The following is a 13,110-nucleotide window of genomic DNA, read 5'->3' on the forward strand; positions in this document are numbered from 1 at the left end:
ATTTTAATGTACATAATGAGCTCTGATACCAGAACTTTTTAAATTAAGGTATTTTCTCTTTCCTATGTGAATAAATAAAAGTCTTATTTGTACATTTATTTTTAGGACAAATTACTTAACTACACAACTTTACTTAACCTATTCTCAATATTTCCCTACTCTTTTATTAAAATTCAAAAATCGCTTTTTGACACCCAATGATACTTAACTGATACTTTTTAACTTGGAACTAAAAACTAGACCTTTCCCATTACTAAAATTTCGCCCAATATTTTTTCCACTAAAATTTTCAGTTACCAATTTCAAGTAAATTTGAAATTCAAAATAAACTAATCCCTATTCATTCGGATTAGAGTCCAAAATAGGTTTATCATCTTCTCCATTCTGAGTTTCGCATTTTTTCCTTTTTTGTGTATCTACTATTTTGGCTTACAATATAAATCTAACTTCTAACAAATCTCTAGTTTTTATTTCAGAATTGAAAACATCAAAGAATTGAGTTCTTAATAGTCGCATGACCCGATAGTCATGACAAATCCAAGTTCTAGCAAGAGAAAATCTGTAAATAAGAAACATGCATCAACGTCAAAAGATCCGAAAACCCCAAAGAAAAAGGGTAGAAAGTTGGCACCTCCAATTATTCGATCAACATTACCCATGGTATGTACAATTTTACTCATATTCGTATATTTTTATTTAATTTGATAATTCTTATTTTTTCATTTAAGTATCGTCTATTTCACTGCACATAAGCAATAATCTAATTTGTGTATCTTTTATGTTTTGTTGTTATCAAATAACATGAAGATTAATGTATCTAAATTTTTTGTTTAAGTATCATATTGGCGTGTATGTGTTTTCAATATGCATTGCATAGGTGTTATATTTAGTATCAATATACATGATCATTAACGTATCTAAAAGTGAAGATAATTCATAAAGTATTAACAATTTCACTACACAAAAGGAATATTAAATTTTGTGAGACTTTTATGTTTTGCACATAACATTAATGTATCTTAGATATTTTTTTAAGTATCACTTTTACCCGTCTATATTTTTGTCACTTTATATAACGACTAATAAAATTGGTGAATATGTGTACCTTTTATGTGTTGCACATGAGCATTAATGTATCTAATATATTTGTTAAAGTATCATTTTGGTCTGTTTCTGTTTTTGTAACTTCATATAATGACTAATGAAATTTTGTATAATGTTTGTTGTTATTTAGTATCAAATAACATGAACATTAACGTATATAAGATAACTGTTTAATTTTCATTTTGGCATGTAGGTCTGTTTTGGTACTGTGCAACATATTCAATGATAATTATCTATATGATACTTATAAGAATAAAAACGGTTATGAGAATTAATATTTAGTTCACATTATATTTGTCTCTTTTGATACAGTATAATTGATGTTGTCTACCATTCTTCTTGTTATTTAGTATCAATTAAAGCAAAACATTATTATATGTCGGTAATAGTATGAAATTGTTTTTATCTGTTAGAGATTGATAAAAATTATTTATTTAATTGCAAAATATGATTTATGTAATTAAACATATTCCAAGTAATGCTCTAAAGTTTGGTCCTACCTACAACTCCAACTTTATTAAACATTTAGTATTGACAATTAAAGGATCAAGGTATGAAATTATTCAAGGAGACCATATTTACCCCATACCTAAATAACCCCAGATCCAACTATCAAGGTCAGATTACAAAGTGCTTATATTTGTTAGAGATTGAGCAGGAAAATTTAGATAAGAAAATTCACATTCCTCATGCCAAAGGGAATGTCTTGAAATTTAGTATCTTAAAGTTTGCAATTATTACTGATTTCATATTTAAAGGTAATGTCAAAGATTTTACTTATTCAGATTCAAAAATCAGTAGGTTAGTGCAAAGATATTTTCCTCATCCTACTTATAATGTAAATAAACGATGTCTGGTAAACCGTTTTATGCTATGTGATTGGAACAACAATGATGATGCCTTTCAGATGGCTATCTTGTTTCTTATTCATACATTTGTTTATTCCTAGCTTGGTGATGCACCAATTCCTATTGAATATTTCTTCTTGATAGAAGATGGTAGTTATGAACAGTATCCGTGGGTATAAAATTGCCTTTGAAAAGTTAATGAAATCTTTTTGAAAAAAGTACAAATTCACCAAAAAAGTGTATCGTTTGAATGGATACCCATACGCACTTAATGTCTGAATTTATGCATGTTCCTCAGTAATAAATAACGATATTGCTGTCAAAGAAGGAAATGGTATATCGAGCATGTGCAACTGGCAAATTGTTGGTTCAAAGCCCATATTTAAGATGTTTATGGAATCCATTTTTACTGATGTAAGTACTATAATACAATATTTTTTCTTCATTTCTTATAGTATGCGACACATTATTAATTTCGTTATCATCATTAATTCATTTTTTATTTGCTTAGATTGACTGTTCTAACATTCAACCAACTCCCTAGGAAATAGCATCACTTGATTTACCATATTACAATTATGTACCTCCAACTCAATCAGATTCATCAATTCCAGACAGTGAGGATTTGCATCCAGAGGAGGCTCCTGGTTTTGAAGACTTCTCATCAAAACCTCCAGAGCATCGGTTAAGGAGATCATTGCAGGATCTACCCCATCACCTCTCAAGAGAGTAAAGGTTATACATCCACATAAGTATGATTTGTCAAAACTCTCGCAACCACAGAAGCAACCAAACCATTCATTTCAAACTCTAAAGTCACAGTCGAAAAAAAATGATAATGTATCTGGTGTTTCTCCTAATACACTCAGTAAAACAACTTTGGGTAGTGAGAAATTAAGGATCTGAAGATTTACATAATGTCTTATGTAAGTAAATAATTCATTTATACATTTATATGTTCATTATTAACTCTTTTTTATATGTTTAATTTAATTCTAGGTTGACAACAAATCTGAAACTCTTATTGAAGCTCTTGAGGCGTTAATAAAGAGAAATCATTATGAATTGTTGAAAAGTTGCTGGTGCAAGAGATAATAAATCTGAAAAGGTTTTATTTTGATTTTTTTTTTGAACATATTATGATTTTTATGTGATATTGACTATTTTTCAAAAAATGAAAAATACTTGAGTCATCACCACACATGATGGATGATTCTGTGGAGAAAGACAATGTTGATCCACAATCCAATTATGGTAACTTCGATCAACTAACCATTTCACTCATGCAAATAGATTTTGCAGCTGTTAATGATGTTGATGAACTTGCCGTGGAGGTTGGAAACAAAAAGTTTATGTTGAAAATATCCCAAAGGTACGTAGGTATCTGATATTGAAATTAGTATCACATGCATTATTTTTTTTAATTCATTAAATAATTTAACAATTTATCTTGTTTGAGGAATGATACTTTAATTTATGAATTAAATTCCTCTATTTATGTATCACTGGTTGCACTTTATACATTAAACTGTATATGATACTTCTAATCTTGATTGTACTTTATACTTTAATTGATGAAATAGACGCTGCTATTTTAAGTGTCATTGATTGCACAATATACATTAATAGTGAATATGATACTATATCTAATAGAGGTATCATGCAATTTATTACTAATGCATAGTATATACGAACATACACTTTTATTTTATTATAAACAATGAAGAACGATACATCCAGTAAGAAACAGGCAATGGAACAGTCCAATGTGCTTCTATCCACAACACAGCATAACGATCCTTCGGTGAATGCGATTATTCATGATATTAAGGTGGTAAGTATTAAGTTCTTAAATTATTATACATTAATTATTTAGTAAAAAAATAGTATAGTATCTGGTATTCTCTTTATTAGGATCATGGTGCCAATAAAATTCAACAAGAAGTCAAAAATTATCTTTCAAATCTAGTAGTTGTTGATATATCGGTAGGGTTATAAATTAGTTGCTGCATTTTGATAATAGTTGCCTCCATTTCATCCGAAATTATTTCAGTTTTTTATATAAATTGTAATATTTTTTTTATTTATCTGACATCACACATAATTCTACCACATCGATCTCCATTTCATCCGAAATCAAAGAAGTCATAGATGCACTTGCACATGGACTTCCAAACCAGCTAATTAATGTCAAATCAATGAGTGTAGTCATTCCACACTAGCTTACCGCGAGTGACAATTTTTATTGGACAGTCAGCTACCCACCCAACTGGCTGTCAATGATCCAGCACCAAATATTGATACTAAAAATTCCGGCTCAACGTAACAGAATGCCTTCAAAGGTTTTGCAGTCTCCCTATGTGAATTCTTTTGAATCAACTGATAAGGGCAAGGAAAAAACAGACGATCATATCCGCCCATACACTCTATTTGATGATTATCGCATCACATCTCAACTCTCGTCAGGTTTAATGCAAGAGTTCTTACAGGGGATTTAAAAGGGACTCCAAAAAACACATGTGAATAAGTAAGTTTTTATTTATTAAAGTATCTTTATAATATCATTTTTTTTATTAAATTACTTTCATTTTGACTTTAATAATTCTCATAGGAAACCTGAAGAAGATAAATATAGAGGCAAATCTGCTAATTTTGATTTTGACTATATGGATTTTGTTGTCGCATCTCCTTTTGACAAGAAATAATTTTATACCATGTCACATCCAATGAAATGTTAGACTGATTAGGTACATTATGCATTCAAATTATGTATATGATACAAAATCAAAATCTGTCATAAAATATCGATATTAACTTACTAATTGGTTTTTCCTTTTTTTAATGTATCGCTTTCTTTCAGATTGTGCAGATTATATATTATGTTTTTTAATCTATTTTACAGCACATAGGTGTAATTTCTTACTATCTACGTAAGAAGTCAAAATTAAGATGTTTGGATCAATACAGATACATTACGGTCAACTTTGTTCAAGTCATATATCAACATTGTATACAAGAGGTATTATTGCGCTCCCGCAGATGAAACTCTTACTACACAAGATCATGTTGGACGTGGTATTGCTATATCTTGTTAAGTAAGGTCTATAAAAGACATCATAAATGGATTTTTGATCCCTGCTACTTTACCGTGGTATCTAGTAGATGAGATTTATATTCCTGTTAATTGTGGCGAAGATTTTCATTGGGTGTTGGTTGTGGTTGTTTTAAAAAAAAAGGTTAATACGAGTGTATGACTCATCTATGGGATTAAGGAATATAGTTCATTCCGAAGAGATAAAGCAACTGTCTATAATGCTCCTAAACTATCTACATGATAGTGGTTTCTTTGATAAAGTGGAGAGAATTAATTGGTCATCATTGGAGGCGTACAAAGACAAGGACACTGGTGAATTGTTGGATCCACAACAGTCCTTTGTGGTGGAATATGTTCAAGACATTATGCAACAACAAAGTGATAGCTTGTTAGTATTGTAAAACAATTTATTTACTTATACATTCAATTCACTTTTTAATGTATCTACATTTATTTGCAATGACTGTGGAATGTATGTCGTTGTTTTTGCTGAATACTTAAGCGACAAAATCAACATTTCATCTGTTAGTTTTTAAGGTGACTATCTTCGCAATAGATACGGAATATTGTCATGGAAGTATGGTATGAACAAAGTCAAGGCTGGATATGTTAGCAATACTGACGATCTACAAGGCCAAAGATGACTACACTACACCAGCAGAAGGTGGACTGATTAATGTAGAACAGTTAGGTTTATATTGTGTTGAAGATACATTAAATAGTATCTTGTATTATTACTTCTCCTTCCAACATAATCTTATTAAGTAATTATTAATTTAAAGAATATTTTTTGTCAAGAAATGTATTTCAATTTTAATTTTTGTCACCAAATATAAAATTTAATATACGGTAACTTGTTATAAATTAATTTTTATAAATATGATTTACACCAATACTTCTGATACAATATAACAATTGTATACAAAATATCTGATACTATATTTTATACACTTGTTAAACAAACTGATTTTCAATTTAAATAGTATATATTAACGTGGTAGTCTTGAAGTAAATCATAACATCTGATACTATATTATCATCATATACACAATATTCATAAAATTATTAAGTATATGATACACATTTTGTTATCAAAAAACAAATTTGTGTATATGTAACAATTGAAACAAAATAATTTACTTAATTAGTACCGTTTATTAGGTTGAATAATATAACTTTGATTAAAATTATAATAACCAACAAAATTTTGTTATCAGATACATGATATATTTGAAGTTTACTATAAATGAGACTAAATCACTTATCGATATATCTTAGTAAAATTACACTTTATATAAAACAATCAAATTGAATATATTTAGTATCATTATACATTTTGTATCTTGTAACATTTATATAAAGTTAAAATCACATCAAAATGATAAAATCTTATTAGTAAATTCAAAATATCCAGAAATATTACTACATATGAAGCATAAAAATTCTTTAAAAAATAATTATCAAGAATTTTTTGGAAAGAAGGTATATGTTCTTATATTGTGACCTTCTTTTTCACAACGTCCACAACAATTCGTTTTTGTTGTTAGCTTTTCATCTGAATTTTTCTTTCTCTTTTTTATTGGTCTGTTAGGCTTATTTTTTTTGTATCTTGGTGGAAAGACATCTTCTTTCAAAACACAGTCCAGAGTTGTCCAATCACTTTTGTCTGGCATTGGTTCCATCGGAGTTGCATAAGTATTTGTTAATGCATCATGTTTATAGTAATCAAAGCAATAGGGGTGTACATCCGTTATATTTTTCTTCTTCAAAACGGCTATTGCATGCGGACAAGGTATCTCGTCATGTTGAAATTTGACACATGAACAAGTATCTCACTCAAGACAAACAATGCATCTTATTCCACCCTCATACACTGAAAAAATAAACTCTAAATACGCAACAATCTGCAATTATTTACAAATTAGAGATATTTGACACGTTTTTTCATTTGGTTAAACAATAATATAATTAGAAGTAAATTAGACACATAATAAAGATAATACAAATATGTACCTTCATTTTTTTACTTTTTGACACGTTTATAATCAATATTTCTTCAAATATCCTCCATAATGTTTCCTTTGTATAAGAAGTTATTTTTCTATTTTTGCAATTCCAAGAACCAAATAGAATTCTAGCTTCTTCCATAAACTCTATAATAGGTAGTTGTCATGCATCAACAAGGCAACCATTGATACATTCAGCTATATTTGAAGTCATCATTCTTCCCCGATTTACTGTTGCATGAGATCTAGATCACCTTTCATACCCAGCATTTTGAAGACATTTCTTTACTCTGCCATCTATTTTATCCAATTTAGACATCAATTTTTCAAAATCCTCTTTTCTATAAGCCTTTGTCATTGAGTAAAAGAGATCACTTAGAATGGACCTGCTTCTCCTAAAGTTTGGACAAGCATTTTTCCAGAGGTGTCATATTCATGCAAAATGAGGTACAGTTGGATAAACAATACTTACACCTTTCTTTATGCTTTCGTTTCTGTCAGATACAACACACATTTTTTACCTTTCACCAAATGCATTTTTAAACTATTGAAAGAACCATGTCCATGAATAATCATTTTCCGTGTCAACAATTCCGTAAGCCAAAGGAAATATGCAACCTTACCATAGAAACACAAAACATTATGGACTAAACATCGTCTAGTTATTACTTTAATAAATAAATGAATTCATAACCAACATGACATACCTGCTCCATCGAGCTAGCTGATACAAATGTCCCTCGATAAGCTCCACGAAGATGTGAAGCATCAACAACAACAACTGACCTATAGAACACAAACCCTCTCATCATTGGCCTTAATGATTTGAAAAGATATATAAATTCGTTGTATTCATACTTGTGTATCCTTATATATGAATTTGGATACACAGTTTCCAGCATATATATGTATCTTGGCATCTGTCTATATTCATCAGCAGGTTTACCCCTTATCATTTCCAATGCACGCTCTTTAGGCCGCAATGCTTGCTGGTAAAAAATCTCAACACCATACATTGCCCTAATATCCTCAATTATATCGTTGGGAGTATGTTCCCTTTTATGATTCCCCAATTTTGGAGTTGTCACACCACTATCAAACCCAACAGTAGCTTGTACCTTGCTTAATACCATATCCCTCAATGGACATGTATGTTCACTATTAAAGTATCTCACTTTGAATGTGTCCGAATTTTTTCTAACAAAGGCCTTCAATGTCTAACAACAATCATCTGAATAACAAACTAATACGTAGCTGCAATTGCATAATATATATTTGTTATTTAATCAGGTTGAATGTATTAATACATAAATAAAAATAAAAGAACATTACGATACCTTATTTCAATTACCAGATCTAATTGATACTTTCATAAATAAATGTATCACATTATGATACTTTAATGTATACACTAATCACAAATTTTATCTTAAACATTTTTCATCTACCATTCTTAATTTATACATTAATAACTAGAAGAACATCAAAACGAACAAGATATATGATACATGCGGCTACACATAACACATATTATTAGTGTATCATGGTAAACATATTAAAAACACATTAAAAAAATGAATAACATTATCGTATAATTGTATCACAAACGTTTTGATATCAGATTTTTTAACTTTAAAATTGAAGCTATTCATTATTTTGTAATTTTGCATTACAGCCTTTAGAGTTGCCTTATCCTTGTACATTTACTTCACTTCCACAACAGAAATATTGGTATCTGATATATAATTTTCAACCTTCATTTCTAGTATGTAATATGAATCACCAATTTTTTATTCAACAATGCTTAGAGCCTTTGCGTCCCTTTTTCCACCCTCAACACACACGATTGCACATGTTGTTGCATCAAAATTTTGTATCTCTTCAACACCTTTATCTGATGTATCAATGCATAGAGGATATATTCTGAATGTCACCTCATGTTTCTTAATTTCTATGTACAATTTAACCCCCATATCATTCTGAATACACAACGGAGACGAATTACCTTCATCTACGTATCTGATCTCGATATTTTTTGTAATTCATCAATACCCAACTCAGCTGCAATTGCTGAAATAAGATTCAGGAACGAAATATTTTCCTCAACCACTATCCCATCACTTTTGTATCTCTTGTATATAACATCACTTTCCCATGATCCAGAATGTTTTAACAAGATTGGTATATTCATTTTGAATCTTCACAAATTTGCGTTCCAAAATTGTTTGAATCAAATTTTTACTATTTTTCGAAGAACAATGAGAAGGTTTCACAATTTGAAATTCAAAAATGTCCAAATCAGTTAGAGGTTTATGAAGAGTGGATGGTAATTTTGTTAAACGTTCGCGTAATTCGTGAGTTAATTTAATCTCTTTTTTAACCCAGTAAACTGATAACAACAATTTAAAAATTTAAGTATTCGTCCGCTTTAATTAAAGTATCGTTCTGCAATATTATGTAGCCGAAATAATTATTAAAACAAAAGGAATTTTTGCTAAATAGTGAAAGAGTAGAGATAGAAAGTAATTTGTCCCTTAAACTATGTGATTTACCTAATTATTACTTATTTGTATCTATAAGACCAATTTTCTGTGGCATACATAAGGCTTGTTTAAGTCTTATTTTCAGACACACATGAGAGAAAATTAAGAAAGAGACATTTTAGAGATGAGAGAGAGAGAAAATTTTGCTTGAGAAAAGTTTTGCTCAATCAATCCGTTATAAACATAATTTGCTTTTATGTTAATCGTTGGATCATACTCAAATGTGATTCTTTGAGCAAAATTCGAATGTGTTATAATAATTTCGATCAAAGTTTATGTATGTTTTTAACTATTTCCTACATTTTCTAACATAATTTAGGCAATTAGTTATATTGAATACTCACCTTTATGATTCTTATAGCTCCCAGTTTTGCATCTTCTGTTCATTCTAACATGATTTGATGAATTGCTTATTAAATTCATCTTACATTCCACCTTCGTACAACTTGATGATTTTTATTGATTGTAGTTGTAGTCATGCCAAGATGTAGGGGTACCTACTATTGATGTCAAAGAAAACAAACACTCCTTCATGTAGTGTATGACTATCAGATTTGGAAATGAGAGCAAATCATGGCATTTATGGTCTGCTCCTAAGTTCAAATCATAATTCATATATTAGAGGTCTAATATAGCATGATTATATCTTTTGAGTTGATGTAATGTGCAACCTTGGAAGAAATCATTATATAAAATAATCTTATCAATGCATGTCTATTTTGAGACAGACCTAATTCATAGTTAACACGTCAAAAACACCAATCCTCGAACAAGTACCTAAAACTAATATGACACTCTTAGAATAAAAACCTAATATGCAAGTTAATCATAAAATACATTTTCAAGTTGTTGAAATCAGCATTTCAAGGTCAACTTGATCAAATGTGGACCATAGTCAATTTAAAACTTTTCAAATCACTGTAAACTCAACCAAGAGAACAAATCACTTCCAAGTGCTTCAAAATCAATTTAAACCACCTAACTACTAAGTCATTACTCACCTTTCATACCTAATGAATCTATCTAAATCAATCTCTTAAACTCAAATTTTTGACTTGACTCAAATCTTTAAACATAAAATTATTTTTTTGATAATGCATCAGATCGTCTCGGAAACCATGACAGACATTCCTATAAACAGGGGCATATCTATATGTATGATTGGGGTGCCATGACACTAGTAATCTCGACTAAAACTTTGTATGTATATCTATACATACATACTACATGTATGTATAACGAATTGATCATATATGAAATCTGTAAGCCATGAATCAAAATCCTTAATGGTGCGATTGATAAAAGGCTGAGTCCACCACACTGGTGCCGAAGGTTTGAAAACTGTTGTCAGCTCTATGATTTTGACTTTTTCCTTTTTTTTTTCCATTAATGTGCATAAGGCTTCAATTTTCCCCATTTAGCTCTTCATTATTTGCTATTATTATTTATTAATGCAAATGACTTCTTTTTTTTGCTTTAGTTAATTTCTACTTTTAGGGAATTTTGTCTTTCACTAAGTATTTTTATCTCTTGATTTTAGTATCGCCTATGTATTCTTTAATAATTATTAATCAGTACCAAATTTTGAATATAGTATATAAATATTAATAAAAATACATTTTAATACTATTTTAATTTTAAAAAAATTAATATGATGCATATTATTATTGCTAGAGTTTTTTGAACTAAAGGTTCTCTTGATCTTTTACATCATTATAAGCGGGTTGAAGTTATAATTTGTTTTTCTCTCAATTATAGATCTTAAACGAAAACGACTAGTTATATTTTCTCTCAATTATATATCTACAATAACTCATTGAGATAATGAAATATAAATATAACAAATAATAGTATCAAATGATTTAAACAAGTTTGGATTTTTAAGGTGCAAAATCTCTAATTTTCTCAAGGTTTTAGAGAAAACGATCTCTTATTACTACCAAAAAACAATTGGAAAGACTACCTAACTAGACATACTCCACTATTATATATACTTATTTTACGTCTAGTTTAAAAAAAAATTTACACATAATACCATTTACCATATATTTTTTAAAAATATAATTCGATACACAAATTCCTTAAATATGATATTGATAATTATCTTAAAATTTAAATTCCTTAATTAATGATGCATTAGTAATTCAAATTATTTTCTCATTATTCTAATGTTCACCTCCACTCCACACTTAACATCCATCCATCTTTCTCTTTCTTAACAAAACACTTCATAATCAGCATCATACAAAGTCATATTCATTGTCGTCAATACAAACTCATATTCATTATCGTTATGGTCCATGCAATCTTTCTATGAATTAGTCATTAACTAGCTATTTGAAATCAATATTACTCGGAAGAAGTTTAAGGTGTAACATCTCGTAACTCGTAATAGTCAAGAATAAGCTAAGAAACTAAAATTATTCACTTTTGGAAAGAAATAGAAAAATCTGGAAAATTTCTTAAAGTTAAGAAAGTAAGTTTTTTGTCATTTTCAAATAGTCATAACTTCTAGCTCAAAATGATTTAGAGTTTGTTCTTTATATGGTTGGAAAGCCCTTGGAAATGTCTTTCCAATGTTACAGAGTTTGCATGATTTTTATATCATATGAGGGAGATATGCCTTTCGGAAGTTGGGTTGTTGAAGTAAGAAAAGTCCAATCCGAATTTAAGGAAGGGAAAATTAGTTTTTTCACCGATTATTTCCTAATTCATTTTACGGGATTAATTGGAGTAAAATTAAGTTTTAGTTCAGATTAGAAAAAAAATTTACGCTTAGGGCTTGGAGAAAATAGAAGTGAAGAAGGAAAAGGGTGAAATATCAATAATTCGCCAAGAACGCCAAGGTTTTTCGAGTGGAATTCATTGGGGGTGATCTCTATCAAGGTATGTGAGCTCTTTCGTGTTGGGTTAACTCATCTACAAACCAATCTTGTTTCAGTTCAGAGGTTTTATTATTGATTACATGATTAGAAGTGGATTCTTGATAAATATTGTCGAAACCCCCCCCCCCCTATTTAGTTGAGTTGATTGAATACCCATTGATGTTGATTAGCAACTCCCGGTGTTTTTTTTAGTTATATATGTTGGGTATTGAAGGTATTGATGATCCGAAGGGTTTGAGGATAGAACTATGGAGGTTTAAGCGATTTAGAATCAGAAAAAGAGTTGAAAAGTTTGTCAGACGCACCTGGGTGCGGCGCGCCATCTGTGTGCCAGAACACAACCTCAGTCAATTTAGATATGCGTGGCGCGCCCCGAACGCGCCCGGATCAGCGTTTTTTGCTCGATTTTCGTAGTTTAACCTTTTTAAGTCCTTCTAAGGTACATTAACACCTTCAAATGATTTCTAAACACCCAGAAATCACTAAAGAACTCTGATCATAAACTTGAATCCATAATCCATTTCAAGGAAAGTTAGGATCAAAGTCTAAGAAGTTAAGAGTCAAGTCTAAAGTTAAGAAGTAAGTCAAAGTAAAGTTGTTAAAGGCTTTCAAGAGTCTTTATTAAATGTT

The 13,110-nt window shown here is 29.7% G+C and overlaps 1 long non-coding RNA gene across 1 annotated transcript; it reads left to right on the forward strand.

The window, feature by feature from the left end:
• Positions 1 to 4,210: 4,210 nt before the first annotated feature.
• On the forward strand, positions 4,211 to 5,540 carry LOC107001286. The gene is made up of 2 exons (XR_003574685.1): positions 4,211 to 4,479; positions 4,855 to 5,540. It is a non-coding gene; the product is annotated as an uncharacterized LOC107001286 (long non-coding RNA).
• The last annotated feature ends 7,570 nt before the right edge of the window (positions 5,541 to 13,110 follow it).

Source organism: Solanum pennellii, chromosome 10, assembly GCF_001406875.1.
Source record: "Solanum pennellii chromosome 10, SPENNV200".
Lineage (NCBI taxonomy): Eukaryota > Viridiplantae > Streptophyta > Magnoliopsida > Solanales > Solanaceae > Solanum > Solanum pennellii.